This window comes from Papio anubis, chromosome 10, assembly GCF_008728515.1.
Source record: "Papio anubis isolate 15944 chromosome 10, Panubis1.0, whole genome shotgun sequence".
NCBI classification, from domain to species: Eukaryota; Metazoa; Chordata; class Mammalia; order Primates; family Cercopithecidae; genus Papio; species Papio anubis.
The window spans coordinates 9,780,891-9,800,194 of NC_044985.1; the positions used below are offsets into that span (position 1 = coordinate 9,780,891).

A 19,304-nucleotide genomic window follows, 5' to 3' on the forward strand; every position below is an offset into this window, starting at 1 on the left:
GCCTCATACGCCATTAAAAACAACAGTAACAGTCTCAGCTAAGGTCACCAAAGTGCTGTGGTTACATTGCATGGAATTGCCCCAAAGATGTGTGGTTTGATGAGTTGGATGCTGGTAGCATGAAGCCCCTGCCCCCTCAAAGCCCTTCTCCGGAGGGAAAGAGGGCCTCAGGACCCTCCCACTCCATGCCCACCCCACTGCTTTCCATCCCCAGCGAGGATTGAGAGCTGGGGGATCCTCATGCTCATCCTCACCTGGGTGTTGGGATCATCCCTCTGTAGTTGGCCCCCCTGTGAGCCTCCCTGCTCCACAGGCTTCCATCTTCCAAGGGGCATTGCAGCTGTTGCTCACACTCCTCACCCCCGGAGACCAGGGCTTTTCTATCTCTGCCACAGCAAGCAAGTGGGCCTGTCTCCCCACCATTCAACCACAGGTTGGATTCACCCAGGATCTCCGCCAACCAGGGAACAAGCAAGGTTTCTGGGAGCACCAGGGCTCATGGTCTCAGGAAAGCCTCAGGGATGGCAGAGTGCAGAGGCAGCCTTCTGTGGCTCTAGCTCCCAGGAGCTTCCTCAGGGGTGGGAGTGCTAGTGGGGGCAGCTTAGAAGCAAGGAAGAAAGCTGTGGTCAGGGCTGAGGTTCTGATGGGGAACGAGCCAGCAACAGGGGTGACCCCTGCACTGGGAGCTCCTTGGGGTTGGGAACCTCATCCTTCTCTCTAAGCTGTCCCATATCTGACATGGCTTAGGATGGGTGTCCCATGGGTATAATCATTCCTTCATTCAACATGCCGGACATAGGACTGCAGTTGTGATCTCTCGCATCCAGAGCCGGGGCCCCTTCCCACACCCACCCTGCTTCCCTCTCCCACCTGCCTCTGCCCCTGGAGGACCTGTTGCCCGCCTCACTCCCTCCTGAGGGGGGAAAGATGGCAGACCCCAGGCCTGGGGCAGCACCTGTTCCCTCCAGGTGAGCCATGACCGAGGGGACCTGGCCTGGGACCTCCCCTGCTCCCCCTCTATGCCTCAGCACCTGCCAGCCTATCTTTGCTTGCCGGTGTCCCTGACATCCTGAGACCCCGTGGGTTCCCTGACCTTGGGCACCTGGCCTGGCTCCCTTTACTCACAAGGTTCCCTGGCTCAGGTTCCCCAAGAATGGGCTGACCTGTTTGTCTTTGCTGTGGGTTCCACGAGAACTGTTAAAGATGAGCATGTGAGGCTTCGCTTGACACTTCTTAAGAAAACAATCAATAAAGAAATGAAAGGGACACAGGGGAGAGGGCAGGGGCCCTGGCTGGGACCCCGGATCTTAGGCCAGGGCAAACTTGGACACCTTCCCTGACCCTCTGAGCTCTGCCCAGGGGTGGAGCGAGACGCCTCACAGCAGAGTGGCGGGGAGGACTAGCTGAGCTGTGCTGCAGGCATGGTGAAGGGCTTGGTGCCGCTGCCTGTCTGTCTGCAGGGCTGTCGCTATGAGGTGGACCACACGGTCGGAAGAGAGGGCTGTGGATGGAAGCCAGCATGGGCATTTAGCTCTGTGATTGCAGGCAAGCCAGGGAGCCACTCTGAGCTTCAGTTTTGCCACCTGTAAAATCTGAATAATAGCAACTCTCTGATGGGATGGTGGACAAAAGTGAGCTAAGCTCTGGGTAACCTGCCTGTGCTGGGTCCGACACTTGGTGGCGCATCTCCCCACTTCCCTCTTCTCCTCCTTCCTGAGCTTGAATTTAATGCATTACCCACCCCCACTGAAGTTCCCACAGGGAAGCATAGCACTTTTCTGCATCCTCCTGCTCTGTGTCCTGGCTGCCTCTCAGGGATCAGCTCAGGCATCCGTCCTGGGGCCAGCCCTGCCACACGCTCCATCTCTTGGTTTGGCTCTGGGCTCTTCACCCTGGGCCAGCTCTGCATGCCTCCCGGACTGCCTCAAGGTGTTGGTGACAACTCTATTTGGCTGAAGTGCTGTCACAGTCTCCCACATAAGGGGAACCATGCAGGCTGGCGCCCAGCCTCCTCTGGCTCAGCCTGCTGCTGTGTGGGTGGGGTGTACTTGCTACCCCTCTGCACGGCTCATGTGGTAGCGGGGGACCGACCTTCGCCAGAGGCTGGGAGGGAAACACGCAGTCCGGCCTCCTTCTAACACAGGGCTCACAGCCTCAGTTCTGGTGGGTGGTAGGGAGGAAAGAGACGTCTGCAGTGGGTGGGTCCTGGGGAAGGTGTGACCTGGTGCTAGAGGATGAGGGTAGAGATGGCCTTTGGAGCATGAGGGTGCCTCTGTCTTCTGCAACTGTGCAGGGGTAGAACCCACGCCCTCAGTGGCGCACAGGCAGGTGATAGGGAGAGGGGCAGGCAATAGTCAGGCATGGCCCCTCGGGTCTGCAGAGGAGGAGCAGAAGACTGGGGAGAGGGAAAGAACTCACTTCAGGACATGCTGGAGTGAGGCTCCGATGGGGTGCCTGGAGGTGCAGGAGTTGGGGGTCACTGGAGGCCAAGACAGGGCTTGAACTGGAGTTCACCTGAGTCACTCTCAAATGTACACAGAGGGCCTACTGCCTGCCAGGCACTGTGCTGGCTATACCAGCTACACCGCTGCAATTGGGGGTAGTTAAGACCACAGGAAAGAGTGAGGGGTGGCCCCTGGGCACCCACATCAAAAGGCTGATAAGGAAGATGTAGCTGTGTGTGTGTGCATGTGTGTGCGTGCACACACACACACACTGCACCAAAGTCCTTCATCTAAAGCTTCCAGTCAGATTCAGAATAAAGTGGCACCTTCCCCTGTGGCCTCCAAGGCCTGTCTGTGATCTGGCCCACACTCCTGCTCACCTTGAGCTGCAGACTGCCTTGCTGTTTTAGTCCCCTCCCAGGCCCTGGCCCTGCTGTCCCTCTGTCCGCAGCACTGTCGCCCTGGCAGTGGTGGGGCTCGCTCCCCCACCCTGTTAGCATCTCTGACTTAGACTGTCTTCTCCGAGGGGCCTTTCCTGACCTCATCATTGTGAATATGGCCCTGTGTGATGCCCTCCCTCCCCAGACTCTTGTGTTTTCCCCACACTACCTGAAATTGTGCTAACTGCAGATGTTAGTCCATTGTGCACTGCCATAAAGGAATATCTGAGACTGGGTAATTTATAAAGAAAAGAGGTTTCTTTGGTTCACAGCTCTGCAGGCTGTACCAGCATGACACCAGCATCTGCTCAGCTTTGGTGAGGCTTCAGGAAGCTTTTACTCACGGTAGAAGGCAAAGGGGGAACAGGTGTGTCACATGGTGAGAGAGTGGGGGAAGTGCCAGGCTCTCTCTCTCTCTTTTTTTTTTTTTTTTTGAGACAGAGTCTCGTTCTGTCACCCAGGCTGGAGTGCAGTGGCGTGATCTTGGCTCACTGCAAGCTCCGCCTCCCAGGTTCATGCCATTCTCCTGCCTCAACTTCCTGAGTAGCTGGGACTACAGGCGCCCGCCACCACGCCTTGTATAGTTAGTAGAGACAGGATTTCACAGTGTTAGCCAGGATGGTCTCGATCTCCTGACCTCGTGATCCACCCGCCTCAGCCTCCCAAAGTGCTGGGATTACAGGCGTGAGCCACGGTGTCCGGCCTCAGACTCTTTTAAACAATCAGCTCTGGCATCTCACTACCACTCACAGCCAAAGGGCGGGGCTGACCCATTCATGAGGGACCCACCCCCATGACTCCACACCTCCCGCTACGCCCACTTCCAACAGGGGGGTGTCACATTTCAACATGAGATTAGGAGGGACACACATCCAAGCCACGGCACCGTGTGTTTGTTTGTTTGTTCTCGGTCTCCTCCATTGAACACATCTTTCCCAAGACAGGGGCATGATCTAGTCGAAGCAGGACCACCAGTGTTTGGTGCCTAACAAAGGCTCAAAACATGCTTGTAGAATGACTGAATGAGGGACCCAGGGATGGGGAAGGTAGGACATGTCGGGGCATCTGCGGATCCCAAGGCAGGACTGGGTTTCACAAGGAAGGGAGTGTCATTCTGCCAAATTCATTTCAGATGGAAGAAGGCTGTAAAAGGAAAAAACAAAGCTGTAACACCACAATGTCAAAAGAGAAGAGCACATTTTCATGATCTTGGAGGAGGGAAGACCTTCCTAAGCAAGACACGAAATCCAGAAGCTATAAAACAAAAGCCTGACAGATTTGACTACATAAAAATAAAAAGCTTCTGGCAGGGCATGGTGGCTCTTGCCCATAATTCCAGCACTTTGGGAGGCCGAGGCAGGCGGATCACTTGAGCTCAGAAGTTTGAGACCAGCCTGGGCAATATGGCGAAACTCTGTCTCCACCAAAAATACAAAAAAACAAAAAAAACCAAAAACCAAAAAAAAAAACCAGCTGGGCGGGGTGTGTGTGCCTGTGATCTCAGCTACTTGGGAGGCTGAGATGGGATAATCACCTGAGCCCAGGAGGCGGAAGCTGCAGTGAGCCAAGATCGCGCCACTGCACTCCAGCCTAGGTAACAGAGTAAGACCCCATCTCAAAAAAATAAAATACTTGTCATCCCAGCACTTTGGGAGGGCTGAAATGGGTGGATCGCCTGAGGTCGGGAGCTCAAGACCAGCCTGACCAACATGGAAAAACCCCGTCTCTACTAAAAATACAAAATTAGCCGGTGTGGTGGTGCACGCCTGTCATCCCAGATACTTGGGAGGCTGAAGCAGGAGAATCGCTTGAACCCAGAAGGTGGGGGTTGCGGTGAACCGTGATTGTGCCATTGCACTCCAGCCTGCGCAACAAGAATGAAACTCGGTTTCAAAAAAATAAATAAAATAAAATAAATAAAAAGCTTCCGCATAGCCAAATACATGATAAACAAAGTTAAAAGATATCTGATGGACCGGGAGAAAAGACTGAAAGCATGTACCACAGACAACAGATTAATATCATAACAGATAATGGGCTTCTATAAGTCAGTCAGTAGAAACTCACATAACCCAGTAGAAAAAAATGAGTAAAGGAAAGAAATAGGCAATTCGTAGGGTAAGAAATTCTCACAGCCAGCGAATGGCTGAAGAGACGCTTCACCTCCTCAGTCACCTGGGAAATCAAAATAAAACAGCAAGAATACATTGGGGGCAAAATTGAAAGGAATAGTAGTGCTGCACTGGCAAGGATGTGGGGCTCCCAGGATCTCCTAAAACAGAGTGTGATCCCCATGGAGGATGTGAGGCAGCTGGGCCACTTCGTGATATTCAAAAATGCACACTCCTTGGGACCCAGAAATTTCGCTTTTAGGATGTTCAGTGCCTCAGGGTTTGTACGAGCAAAGGAAGGAAGTGGCGCCATCTAATTGCTTGTCAGCAGGGAGGACGTTGCACAACAGAAAACTGTGCAGCCAACACAAAGCCTGCCCCGCTGGCATTGAGAAATGCTCTCAACTCAGCCAGTGAAAATAACATCAAGATGCACGACAGCACGGGCAGCACGGGCTGGTTTGTGATTTTTATAATCCTGCGTGCGCAGTCACACGGATGTATACACGCCTGTAATCCCTGCATATGTAACTGCGTGCAGTCATAGGTATTTCTGGAGTGAAATGTACAACTGTCAACGGTAGGTAGCTCTGAGGAGTGGAATGGAACTGGAGGAGTGATCTCCATCTTTATTGTTTCACTGTTGCAGAATTTAAGCAACTAAAATGTATTCCTATTATAACATTTTAATAATGAAAAAATAACAGCACTAAAGAAGGGTGTGGCTGGGGCGTGGAGGGCTGCAGGTCAAGGCAGGAGAGGCCTGAAGATTGTGCACCAGGTTGAACCCTCAGGATCCTGCAGGGAGGCTACTGGGCAGAGGCATGGTGGGTGGGAGCCGGGCCACAGAATCCCCACGGGGGCCAGCCTGCTCCCAGGCCACCCCACAACTCTGTGAGGCAGGCTTCTATGTCCCCACTCTTCTGCTATGTAGAGAGATGCAACCCAAAGTCTCTTGGGCAGGGTGGAAAGTGCAGAGCCAGGGCCCACCCCACCAGGCACACTCTGACCCTCTCCCGGTACGGTCAGAGGCTTGGGACCTGGCAGTGTGAGGTGGCAGAGCCTTCACTGCGGCAGCACCCTCTCAGCTCAGCAGTCCTGGGTGGGGTGCAGTTCCGGTGCAGCCTCCTCCAGCCCCTGGGAATTTCAGGCTCCCCTTCCTGCGAGGCAAGGGTCGTCTCCTTACGGCGGCCTCCACCATGCCCAGAGCGGTGCACAGCTCAGTCCTGGACACGTGGCTATAGCAATGGGTGAGGCCTCTGGGCAAATATCAAACCAATGGACGACTTTGGACATCTGCACCTCGGGGGAGAGAAGCCCAGCTGGAGACAGACTCTTGGATGGGACTTGGAACCAAGAGCAGGTGAAGGCACCGGGGAGGGCGTGTTGAGAGGAACAACAGCCCAGCACAGAGCTCTGGGCTCCCCCATGCAAGCATAACCCAGGAATCACGGTCTCTGACATCCTGAGCCCAGAGGGGCAGAGCCTTGGGCGGGCAGAGACTTGCCCAAGGCCGCCCAGATAGCACCTCGGTCTGCCTGGCTCCCTAACGTGCCAACCCCCACCGGTCACTCTCCTTGCTGTTCCTATTTCAGACTTTGTATCTCATCTTTGTTTTATTTTCTTTTACTGCCCTCGTCCATAATAGCTAATGTGGTGATGTAAGACAGCTGCACTGTTTTGTCTTTATTTCTGCCTCTGACCTTGGTCCTTGGGGTCAGAGGCTGATTGGCTGGAGGTTTGAAAGGTTGGAAGGAAATTGGGAACAACTGCTAGAGGCCAGAAACCGAGGAGACGCAGCCGGGGACAATAGGCAGACCAGTGCCCCACGGTCTGCTCCTTGGGTGGCTGCTGAGCAGGGGCTGGAGCACGGGTCAGCCCTGTCCACTCACACAGCCGAGGATGGGACTCCAGTACAGAGAAGGAGGCACACACACCAGAGCTGCAAGCGAAGCCATGGCTGCTGCCTGCTGGGCACTTGCTCCTCCTTATTTTGCCTGCGTAGCCCCAGAAGGTGGGCGCCATGGCTCTCTTGCCATCTTACATAGGGGTTAAGGGCACAGACAGCCAGGAAGGGGTAGGGTCAGGCCTGTCTGACCTTGAGTCTCAGCCTCATAATCACCAGTCAGTAGTGGCCCTGGTATTAGGCTCGTGTCTGCACGTACCTTTTTCTACATGTTTTCACTTAGGTCTTACAAGGATCCTATGAGTTGGGTATTTTGGGCTCCATTCTACAGACAATGAAACAGAGGCCCAGGAAGGTCAATTAAGGTCACCCAGCCAGTACGCTGCAGAGCTTGCATTCTGACCCTGACCGTGGTCCTGGCTCTTTGGGTCTAGCCCAGCCCGCCTGCCCGGGGAGGGGTACAGGGAAACGAGCAATGCCCGGCCGGTCTCGCTTCATGATAGTGCCCACGCTTTTTCCTTTTCCGTTTCTTTTTCTCCAAACCTCAGTTTCCTCATCTGTAAAATGGGGGATAAGCTGCCTTCCTTCTAGGGTTTTTGAGAAGATGAATGCCAACAATGTATATAAATTTTTGGGCTTGCTGGCCAACAGGTGGCTGATAAGAGTGGTTAGGAATATTTCCGAGGGGCCTGGTTGTCGGAATTTTTTATGCAATGGCTTCAGGCAGAGCACCTAACCCTAGCTCTTGGTCACAAGATTCAGGGGAAAGCATGAATGGCTCAGTGTAAATCCATCCTAAGGGCAGGGACAAAGGGCAGGGAGTGACTGGAGCCACCAGTGTCTGCAGGTGTGTCTGTGGCCTATGGGGGGCGTCTCCAGGGCAGGGCCTTGGCCTATTGGCCTCTGTCAGCTGTCATGCACAGGAGGTATGCAATACAATCTTGATGAATAGGTGAGTCATTGTCCACGAGCCCCTAAAAACAGACCTGGACTCTCTCTCCCCCCTCCCTCGTCCATGTGTGTGCATACTCGCTCACACACGTGTGGCACACAAGCACACTGGCTTACTCGCCCGGCTGGAGTCTTATTGCACATCTGGGGCTGCCCTGGAATAGTCAGGTGATGTCACTGTCTGCAGCGGCTACCTAGCCCACAGGGACTCCAAGTGAAGCACAGAGCAGATGTTCATCACCTGTTTGCAGAACTGCCACCTTGGGCCACAGAACAGGGTTCTAATGGCACTTGCCCTCTCACCATCACTCCTAAGCTCCTGCTCAAGTGTGGGAACTGCGGGTTGTCTGCCTTTGTGTTTTCCCCAGCGATCTGTACAGAAATTGCTCAGGACTCGCTAACTGGATGGATGCACGAAAGAATGAAGTGGATCCAGTTGGGTAACTGATAAGAATGAATTCTATGTAAGATGAAAATGGTAAGCCACGTGAACCCGTTAGAACACAAGCTCACTATTGCCGTAAAATACAGGCTTGCTGTAAAAATGACAAAGTAACTGTCTTGTAAACCAGATCAGAGTCTACTGGCCCCTCACACGGTGGGCTGAATGGAAGCCTGATGGGCTTATCTGGCAGCTCCATGGCACCGTGGACCCAGGCTCTGCTGATTACAAGAATCAGCTCTCACCACTCAGTCTAAGGTGGCTGCTCCCGCTCCTGCCATCACACCCACATTCCTGCCAGCAGGAAGTGGGAAGGGAAAGTGGAAGGCACTCCTTTTTCTTTTGAAAACATGGCCCAGAAGTTGCTGCTGTTCACATCTGACCAGTCAGACTTACTCCATGGGCCACACCCTGCTGTCAAGGAGGCTGGAGAAAGTGGTCTTTAGCTGGGAGGTCCCGTGCCCAGCTTAAACTCAGAGGGGCATTTAGTGAAGCAAGAAGGAGAGAACAGAAACTGAGGGCATATTGTTTGCTGTGTCCTGCCTCATTTTGAAAGGTGGAACAGCCTGTGCATTGGCAGTGTGTAGTGGGGTGGAGGCGTCATGCCAGTGTGACTCTGCATGAGGGGAAATGGCAGGAGAGGCAAAGGTGGGCATTGGTGTGAATGGACTGAGGGGTTCAGGGGTGTGTGGAATCTCCCAGAGGTAAGGTGGAGAGCCCCTGAACCCTCTGAGAGGTACAAAGAAAAGAAGAAGGCTACACAACAGCTGGCCTGTGGCCTGCCCCGTGCCAGCCTGTGTTCTAACCCAGACACACAGACAGAGGGCACGAATGGGTGGCACCAGGCTGGAAGCTTCATGCATATGGAGTGCATGGAGCCCCTGCTTCATGGAGCCCCTGCCACGGCAGCTGCACCACGTGTTGCCAGCAAATCTGAATGAGCCATCAGCTTGTCCACAACTAGGAGTTTCCCAGTTTCCCTTGAAATATCAGCAACTCAGGCAAGGCCAGTCTGACTCTCCTCAGGGTGAGAGTTGGTAGCCCTGGGCAGTGGCCGTGAGCCCTGGCTCTCCAGTCCCCACCACTCCCTACTGGCCCGCTTTCCTCCTGCAGCCCCTATCTGCCTGTCCGGAGGGGAGTGGACCACTTTCTCCACACCACCGAGACCCCACTCAGTCACCCCAGGGTGACAAAAAGCAGGACACGTCCATCCCTGGAGAACACACATTCAGCTCATTCCCGTGTACTCAATGCCAGGCCTGTGCCCATGAGACAGGGGCTAGCAGAAAGGGTGGAGATCCCTTAGGAAAGGAGAAAGAAGTTTCTGTCTTGTGGAGAAGCAGTCCAGAGGGAGGCAGGTCAAGACAGACGCAGTGGGACCCCCGCTGCACCCTGCTCCAGACGCAGCCCAGGCCTCGTGGTCCAGAATGGGCCCTGGCACCAGCCATGCTTTCTACATTCCAAGCAGTGGGCGCAGGTGCCTGCTACCTGTCCTTTAAGGAAATTTCCAGAAGCTCCATGTAGCACTTATGCTCGCAGCCAGCAGGTCACTCACGTGGCCACACCCAGCCACTAGGGAGACTAGGCGGCCCTGTGCTCAGCGAAACACTAGGCTTGTGTCTCTAAGGCAGCCCCAGGAGAATGTGTATGGGCAGGGCTCTCTGCAGCCTCTGCCTGGGCCTCACGGATTTCTTCCCTTTCCTCCCCACCTCTGACCCCATGAGGTGGTGAAATACACATCCACGGCACGAAAGAGAAACTGTAGCCCAGAGAGGTTTCATAGTGTGTGAGGCTCAGCCTCTGAGCGGCGGGCATTCACTTCACACTCGGATTTACCCCTAACATGGGAGCCCCCACACATCCCTGCTTGGTGCTTCCATGGTATGAACCCCGCTGCCAACACAGCACTGATCCCAGAGACATCCAGACACCCGACAGTCACCACTGACCTTTGAGGTTTCTTGCCACTGGATGGAACTGGTATTTTTTCTTCTTATTGGGGTTGGGTCTAGGGTGTGATTTAGCCCATGCTGTGGAAGATGTGACTGAGTATATGTGTGGGTTACTGAGGTCTGCCCTAGGAGCCCCAGGCCTGTGGGGACGCGGCAGCATCTCTGGAGCGGAGGAAGACAGAGGCTGACACAAGGCTCTCCCCCTGGGGCGGAAGAGCTGCCCCAGAAGCTGAGAAACTGCCACAAAACAAAAACAGTTTGATTTCATCCAGCAGCCAGTGACTTATTAGCTGCATTGTTTTCAACATCATCCCTGGCCAGGGCTCAAATGTGGCTTTATTTTGCAAGCGGCTTTGTGTGTGGAGACACATCCGGGGTTCATAATGTTGCAGACTGGGATATTTTGGTTCTTTATTGAAAGGGAAGATCTTACTGCCACCGGGCCCCGCCTCACCCTCCCGATTGGAAACTATGTGACCCTTACGATGGGGTCCCAGCTGGACACCTCGAGCCAGATTTCCGAGCTGAAAGGAACACGGGGCCTCCGGGGCCGAACACATGCTCTGCACAGCTGGCCCCGGTGTTTTGTCCTGTCCGTTAAAAACAAAGCTTACACTGAGCAAAGACTTGCTTTCAGATCAAATATTTGTTGGCACACATACGTGTCCTGTTGGTTAGGAAACATGGTTTTTTTTTGTTTTAAAATTAGATTTCCCTGGAAAGAACAATGGCAAAATCAAAGGAGACAAGTGTTTGGTGGGGCAGAGAGAACAAAATCTTTTGCCCAAAAAGTCTTACGGTTTGGTGAGCACCAAGCTGTTGGCGATGCCTGCTTCCTTGGCTGGTGTCACAGGATGGGGTTTGCATTTGTCGAGAACAGCAAAGCTGCCACCTGGGTCCCACGGGGGGACCCTGGTGCAAGGCATACTGGAAGCAGCGTCGGCGACGGCGTCTCTCAGCTCTGGTCAGCCTCTGTTCTTCGCGCCTGGCTGTGGCACTGCCTGAGGGTGCCCCAAGGGCTGGGAATTGCTGGACTGATACTGGATGTGTGGGTTCTTAGACTGCTCCCCACACACAGCCAAGGACTCTGCCACGCTGCTGACCTGTGGAGGGCCAGCACCTCCATGCAACCCCGCTGCTCTGGCCACAGCTGGGGAGGCCAGCCTCGGAGATTGGCCCAGGGTAGCTGTCAGTAGCCTGGCTGGAGTGTGGCACAGTGCCCAGTGTCTGTCCAGCCAAGCAGATGCTGTCTCTTGGGGCTTTGGGCAGCAAAACACACAGAGAAGGATCCAGAGGGCAGAGAGACTCGCTGAGAGCTGGCAGTGAGCAGTGGGCGGGGAGCAGCAGGAACGACGGAGGGCCACACTGACCTGGAAGGGCAGAGGGTGGACCATGTGGAGGGCCAGGGAATGGGGAGGGCAAGGGCCGGAGACAGGCAGTGGAGGCCAGGCACAGGGGACAGTCAGGACTGTGGCTGGGCCTCTGAGCTGCTGACAGGTGACCAGAGATGCTGTTCCATGGAGAATGGCTCCTGCAGCTGCTTTTTTGCATAGACTGAAATCTAAACTACCTGCTCATATGTGCTTGAGGGGACATCTTCAGGACTTGGGCTCTAAGGAAGGGGAGAGATGCTAACAGTCAAAGTGTACTCACAGACAGCTCATTCCTTCTAGAGTTGTAGTCCCTTCCCTACCTCTTCCAGGAAGCCCTCCCTGACTGCCTCCCTCCCTACAGTCCTCAGCCCTCTCTTTCCATGGGGTGTCCACAGAACTTGTTCCCAAGGGTTCCCAGCCCCCTGCTGTGGCCTCACTCCTCAGCTTCATGTTTTACTCTAATCCCAGCCATGACTAAAGGCAGGAATGGTTTCTGGGCATCCCTGCAGCACAGAGGGCAGGGCTCGGGATGGCTGAGGCTCGGTGTGCACTCATCGGTGGGATGGAGAGTTGACCTGTATGACTCATGGATGGGGGCCTATCTGCAGACCTTTCCCTTAAACAGGGAACACTAGTCCTACTGGCCTCACAGACAGGGACAGGAGCTCTCTGTGGCCTCTGCTCTTCACAGAACAAAGAAGGGGAGCCTAGGGCCTCCACCAAACACCATGGCTGTGAGGAGAACAAGACAGGGGCTCCAGCCTCCAGCACATGGCTATGCATTCCTGGGTCAGCCGCCACCCTGCTCCCCAGCCAGGTCAGGTTCTGTTTGCTGCCCCGCACCCCCAGGGAGCACAGAAATCGAGTTCTGATCTTCTTGAAATGAGCATCTGTCCAGTTGCATTGAGCTCAAGGGTTCATTCCACCATGAGCACCTACTTGGTTGTGAGACCCGGCCAGCCCCGTAGGGTGGGCATGCAGGGCCCTGCACAGCAAAGAACAAAGGACCGCAGCCAACAAGCATCCACTGCACCCAATGCTGGGCTCAGCACCGGGCTGGCTCTGGGAGTCAGGGTGCAGGGCGAAGGTGCAAGAGACATGAGCCCCACAGACACAGAACAGACAGGAGAGTAATCGGTGACAGAGGCCCAGAGGAGCAGGGCGGGGCCCAGGTGAGAGGCCTTCCGGAGGGGCGGGACTGTGGAGGAATGACACATTCCTGCTCCAGTCCAAAGGGAGCAGCTGCTATTCAGCAACAGCTGCTTGACATCTGGCAGGAATTGGCACCGAGGGTGGCCAGGTCTTCTGATTTTTTCTAGAGAAGGCAGAAATGCAGGGTGTGTGTGTGTGTGTTATGTGTGCATGTGTGAGAGAGTGTGTGCGTATGTGTAAGAGTGAGAGAGAGAGAGACAGGTCTCCTGATTTTTCAAATATTGACTGAAGGCTCAGTAAGTTTTGTTGCATTGAGTCCCTGGGCTGCCCCTCCACCCTCTGCAACAGAGACCCACCCAGGGACTAACCGATGTGATTCAGAAGGCAGTGCTGGGCTGGAGTCTGGAGCCCAGGTTTGTAACAGGCTGGGCCTCTTCACTGCATTGAATAGGCCAGCCTCTTCATTCTGGGCGCCTGTCATTGGTATCTGAATTAATTCTCACAAGACGCCTCTGAGGTAGGTGTCATGACTTTCCTCTTTCTATGGCTGAAAAGGCTGTGGTTCAGAAAGGTTGAGTCACTTGCACAAGGACACACAGCTTGTAAGCACCCCAAGAGACGGTGCTGAGCCTTAGAGGTGTTGGAGAGTGGGGCTCAGAGCAGGGCAGTGATTTGCCTAAAGTCACCCAAAAGCAAGGTACGGGTGGGGACCAGCTCCAGGTCATGGATGGCCAAGCTAGTTGCTCTTTCCCCTTTATCCCCAAAGGTTTCCAACACAATTCCACAACAGCAGATGGGGCCACATCTTCCCGGCAGGGCACGTGGGTGGGTGGAATCCAAGGGTGGCGGTTGGGGTAGGGGGGTGGTTCCCTTTTGTACAGCAAAGCTTTCACAAAGCACATAATCACCTACCAATATATCTTCTTGCTAAGCCTGAACTTTAGTCCATCCAGTTTCCGCAGCCCAACCCACCTGCATTGCATTTCTGGCAGGATGTGGAAGACCTAAGCCAAGGGAATCTCCCTGAGCTCATGGCTTCTGCGGGTAATTAATAACACTCGCAGCCTAAATGTACACTGTTGCACATCTGTCCAATGTGGCTTGGGTAGATCTGTGCCTTGAGGCAGGGAGCTGGCCTCCATGGCCTCAGGTAACCCTTCCAGCTGGGGACGGCAGTGACCGGGTGACCTCTGCCGTGTGCCTTTCTTTCTTGTAAAGTACGTATCAATGCCCCATTCTCCTGCCAACATTTAGGAAGCGGCACCTTCGAGGTAGGTGGACAGCAGCCTGGTCTCCCTAATCTCCTCGCCTAGCCCCCTTCTCCTCTCTCCCCACCCGCCTCCATTCAAACCTGCTCTGAATTCATTGCAAGGATCCCATAAACGCATGCTCACACACAGAGCCACAGATCACTGAGAATGGCTTACAGGACGCCCTGTCAAGGGTTATCTGCATTTCAAAAACTCTGTGGTTACTTTACCCAAAGGAAGAAATCTCAGGCATTGGCAACTACAGATTCTGGGACATTTTCAAGTTCTACCTACATTTTCAAGTTTTTGCGGTGCCTGTCCTGACAGACCCCCTTGTCAAAACATTTATTATTTAACCGTCTTCATATATCACCAGTTTTCAAAGCTTTTGCATCCATTAAAAAAAAAATACTTCTACCTTTCTAAAAAGAACTTGGGATGAAATCTGGTCTTGCTTTCACTCTTAGGGTCTTGGCACGCACTTGCCATCATTAGTAGGGCTTCTGCTTGGTGGAGCCCTGGTAAAGAGACACCCTTGGCCAGGCACGGTGGTTCACGCCTGTAATTCCAGCACTTTGGGAGGCCAAGGTGGGTGGATCACGAGGTCGGGAGATCGAGACCAGCTTGGCTAACACGGTGAAACCCTGTCTCTACTACAAATACAAAAAATTAGCCAGGCGTGGTGGCATGTGCCTGTAATTCCAGCTACTCAGGAGGCTGAAGCAGGAGAATCGTTTGAACCTGGGAGGCAGAGGTTGTAGTGAGCTAAGATTGGGCCACTGCACTCCAGCCTGGACGACAGAGCAAGACTCCATCTCAAAAAAAAAAAAAAAAAAAAAGAAGAAGAAGAAGAAGAAGAAAAAAAAGAGACACCCTCTACTTGGTGGGGGCCAGCTAGCCACAGGAAGAGCCTCCTTGAACCTTATGGCTGTGTCAGGAAGACGAAGATCAACAGGCCCCATCTCTGGGCCAATGAAGCCCGCCACTGTCTGTGGACACATAAGCCCATCTGTGGAGGACTTGGGCCATGTTTCAAGCAAATAATGTTTATTAGGTCCCAGGTCAGCCCATAAAAGCTCTTGGAATCCAAAATGTGCTTGAAGCTTAGGATCATTAGTTCTGGTTTTCCAATACTTTGCTCGTTCATTCATTCAATTCCTCATTTAGTCAGCAAATGTTTACCAGGTGCCTACCAGATGTAGGGGTATACAAATTAGGTTTAGGGTGCAGTTATATGACCTGGGCTAGAATGACAGTGGCTCTAACAAGACAGAGGCTGACTCCTTGTTTGTCAAAGCCACAGCTGCTGCATTGCTCAGGCCCCTCTACCTGTTGCTCTGCATTTCTGGAGTGAGCTCCTGTTCGTACGATCCTCACACCTCACACCTACACTGCTCAAGCTCCTGCATCAGCAGGAGGATGCGAAAGAGGAAAGGCACAGCCAGGTGCCGTGCACAGCCTGCTCATTTGGACTCCATTGGCTGGAACTTGATCACGTGGTCACAACCTGCTGCAAAGGTACTGGGAACTGTGGTCTTTATTTTGGGTGAACATAGGCCAAGCTAAAAATCAAGAGATCTCTTACTGGGAGAGAGAAGGAGAGAATCAATGTTGGGAGACCACTAGTAGGCTCTGAAAAAACTGGTGAATAAAACAGATGTGCTCCTGTGCCATGGATCTCACAGTCCTGATGGGGGGATGGGGCAGTATGAAATAACAAGTGACCCCAAGAGTGAGTGCTTCCCTCTGTGATGAGGGGTGCCGGGGAAGGTGCAGGGCACTCAGAGAGCAGTGAACAGGGTGTGAGGTCAGGCTTCTCCAAGGAGGGGGCATTAGCCTGCAGGACGACAGGCTGGAGGAAGGGGTGGATGCTGGGGAGGCGGAGGGAACAGCATATGCTGGGATCCTGTGGCAGGCAGGAAGGCGGCTAGCCCTTAGGAAGATTAGGGAGGAGCTGGTGTGGCCGGGGTTCATGGGCAACGAGAGGGGATGAAAGGCAGCACCAGGACAGGCAGGGCCTGTAGCCCAGTGGGGCATCTGGAGACCCCACCCCACCATCAGGACACTGGGAAACCTCCCTGTTGGAGGGTGGGGATTGGCTGGAGGGGCGACACAGCTGCATGTGTAATTTTAGATCACTCCACTCTATTGCCTGTCTTCTCTGGAAACAGGGATCCCTGGAGCTCAGTAAAGGTTACAGGGGTAAAGCAGGGGAAGTGCTCCCACCTGCACTGGAGGCAGAAGCATGGACAGAGAGCTTTGCTGGCTCCACCACACACTAGACATCTTGTGCCTAATTACAATCCCAGAATGCTGGCGTGGAGGAGACAGAGCATCCGGCCCTGCTCCTTGTGTACAGACGAAGAGGCTGGGCCTAGAGAGGGAGAGGGGCCCACCTGGGTCCCCCAGCAGGGTGCTGGTGGTGCTGGAAACAAGACGACTCTTTCTGAGTCCCTCGGTGGTGGTAGTGGTGGGTGGCAGGACCTGGGCTGGGGTCACTGGGTCAAAGTACTGTCACCTGGTCCCTGGGAGCTACCTATCTGAAGCATCTCCGGAAACTTAAATTTGCTAATTAATTTGTAATTCCAGCCCTAAGCCATAAAATCAAACCACACACTGAGCTGTCCACAGTTGCTTGACAGCTGGCCTGTCTGATCCTGGCTGTCTGCTCACAAATTGGTATTAGTGGTACCAAGAGCAGATTAACATGGTGACCAGGCACCCAGAAACTTGATGCCACCCGCTGGGCTCACTAAAGCTGTCAGTCTCCCCAGCTGCTAAGCTGCCCAGGCACCCATGTCTCCCCAGGCTTGGGTTGCAGAGCAGTCCTGGGCCCAGCAAGGGGTAGGACCTTTCTCAGCCATCGAGTGATGCCATTGGTCAAACATAAGTTACAGGAGAGAGAAGCAGGGAGGCATTGCCACGAAAGCAGTACTCAAATTTCGGAGTTTGCACAGGGCTTGAGAATCAGTGGGGACCGTGGGCATTCATCATCCTAGCCAAAGCCCACATTGCAGAGCCAGAGAACTGAGCCCAGAGAGGAAAGAGCTGTGGTGGTGTCACACAGCACAGGATGATAGCTCTGGCTCCCTCTCTGACAACCTAATGCTCTACCTGTTCCTCTAAGTGAGAACGCCGCTTCCCATCATCTCTGCCAACCTGCATGTTTCTTTTATGTATTTGTTCACCTCATCAGCTCCTACTCCTGAGCACCTACTACTGTGCCAGACACTGTACAAGGCCCTAGGATACAGGAAGCAATCACTGTGAGAAGAACTGGAAACATGAAGAGTCATTCGCTGAGGTTAGTATGATACATGTTAGTGAACAAAGGAAGGGAGGGCAGGATGAGCCACGACATGGGCTGCCTTAGATAGGGTTGGAAAACACCACAGTACAGTGGTGTAAGCAAGGCATTTTCCCTCCTGTAAAATTCCAGGGACAGTATGGTCATTCTGACCTGCAAAACCTTCGACACCCATGCTCCTTCTATCCACTACGTCTCTGGTCCTCATGGGTCAAGATGGTAACCAGAGCTCCAGCCATCAGGTCTGCACTCCAGGCAGCAGGATGGAAGGACAAAGAAGTGGGGAACTATATGTTCATAGAAACACTTGTACAAGAATACTTAGTGTCAAGAACTATAAAGGGTCTGAAATTTTACTCAACTTGTAAGGTAATGAGTTAGGCTCTTGAGAGGCTGGCAGAAGATGCCAGAACCATGAGTCAGAGACAAAGGATGTTATTCCTCACAGCACAGCAAGCAGCATGTGTATCAGCATATTTGCATCCGTTCCTTTTGCCCCAAGTCCCACAGGACAATGTGAGTGGGCCCAGATGGATCCTGCACTTGTAGTGAATTGCATTACAGGAGAGGAACCCTGAGCTTAGGGAACCCGGATCTTTTATAATGGGAAGCAAGCATGCTTGCCCTTTGCTCCAGAGGGAGACGCTTGATCTTCCAAAACTCTTTGCAATACAAACATCCAAGAAAAGATAGGTCAGTCAGTGCCTTACTCATAAGATGTGCAGAAATGCGAGAGACTCATGGGGAATTGTCTCCCAATACACAGCAGCTTTATTCATAATAGCTCCAAACTGGAAACAGCCCAGACATTTAACAGGAGAAGAGATATGTTTATGCAATGGACCATATTTGTGCAATAGCCATCCTAATGGGTGTGAAATGGTATCTCGTCGTGGTTTTGATTTGCAGTTCCCTAAAGATGAGTGATGGGCATCTTTTCATGTGCTTGCTGTCCATTTGTATATCTTCTTTGATTAAATGCCTAAGTCCTTTGCCCCATTTTTTAATCAGGTTGTGTTGCTGTTGTTGTTGTTGTTGTTGTTAATTATAGAAGGTTTTAACCAGGGTGGTAACTTAGATTTATGTGTTTGGAAGATCCCTGTGGTACCCTATTTGGAGTGTGAATTGAAGGCAAGATTGAGAGTAGCATGATCAGGGAGGAAGCCGCTGCAATGATCAAAGATGACTGATCATCTTCACCGAAACAGGACCTCAGGAATGGAAAGGAAGGGATTGGGGAGAGGCATTAAGGAGCAAGAATGGGCAGGCTTGATGAACGCATGGCAGTGGTGGGGAGAGAGGGGAAAAGCCAGGGTTGTCCAGGTAGTTGACTGATGACTAAGTACATCGCCACAGAGAGGGCATCCTACAGGAAACATCTGCAAACTCTCCTCTGGCAACCCCTGCCCCCATGAACTCCTACAGAAGCAACTGTATGGGACCAGCATCATCAGCTTTTCCTGTTTGTTAAAATATCTCACCTAGCTCTGAGCACTCCCTGTTCGCCTTCCCCTCCCTCCCGAACCTCCATCACGTCTGGGCACCTGATGCCCCTTATCTCTTGGCCCCAGTGCACGTGGGTTCTCCAGATCTTCAGTTCCAGGCTCTGTGTCTGTCCTTACAGACTGACAACCTTCAGAAATGTCTCTGGCTTTCGGACGCTGGCTCCCTGGACTGCTTTTGACTTTGCCTGCCGCCCAGGTTTGGGGTCCACTTGCATAGTGGGTATCGATCGGGGTGGGTGTCCAGCTGACAGGAGTGTGTCCAGTATGTGACCTGCTCCTGGCCATTGCCAATTAGCCCAGGGTGGGGCCACTTGAACCAGGCTGAGCCAAGCAGAAACCTTTACAATTCCCCATGCACAGACTGTCCCCAGACCAAGAGAACCCAGAGACTCCAGTGTCCAGCTGGAACTGGAGCCAGCACCCCCAGTCCCAGCCCTGGTCACCTCTGCCTTGTCTCCATCCCTCCCACTT

At 53.3% G+C, this 19,304-nt stretch overlaps 1 protein-coding gene and 1 long non-coding RNA gene across 13 annotated transcripts in view; one reads left to right on the plus strand and one right to left on the minus strand.

The window, feature by feature from the left end:
* Window positions 1-3,771: 3,771 nt before the first annotated feature.
* Window positions 3,772-10,508, minus strand: LOC110740841. The gene is made up of 2 exons (XR_002516023.2): window positions 10,244-10,508; window positions 3,772-4,027 (listed from the first exon to the last, which is right to left on the minus strand). It is a non-coding gene; the product is annotated as an uncharacterized LOC110740841 (long non-coding RNA).
* The window catches only part of LOC108581764, a 28,889-nt gene continuing 19,185 nt past the window's right edge, over window positions 9,601-19,304 (plus strand). For 11 of the 12 annotated variants that reach the window (XR_004176458.1, XR_004176460.1, XR_004176461.1 and 8 more), the window contains exons 1-2: window positions 14,839-15,539; window positions 17,218-17,325. The gene's annotated coding sequence lies outside the window, so the exon portion shown is untranslated. Of the gene's footprint in view, window positions 10,275-14,838; window positions 15,540-17,217; window positions 17,326-19,304 lie in introns of those variants that run through there. The other variant, XR_004176467.1, reaches the window with a different exon arrangement.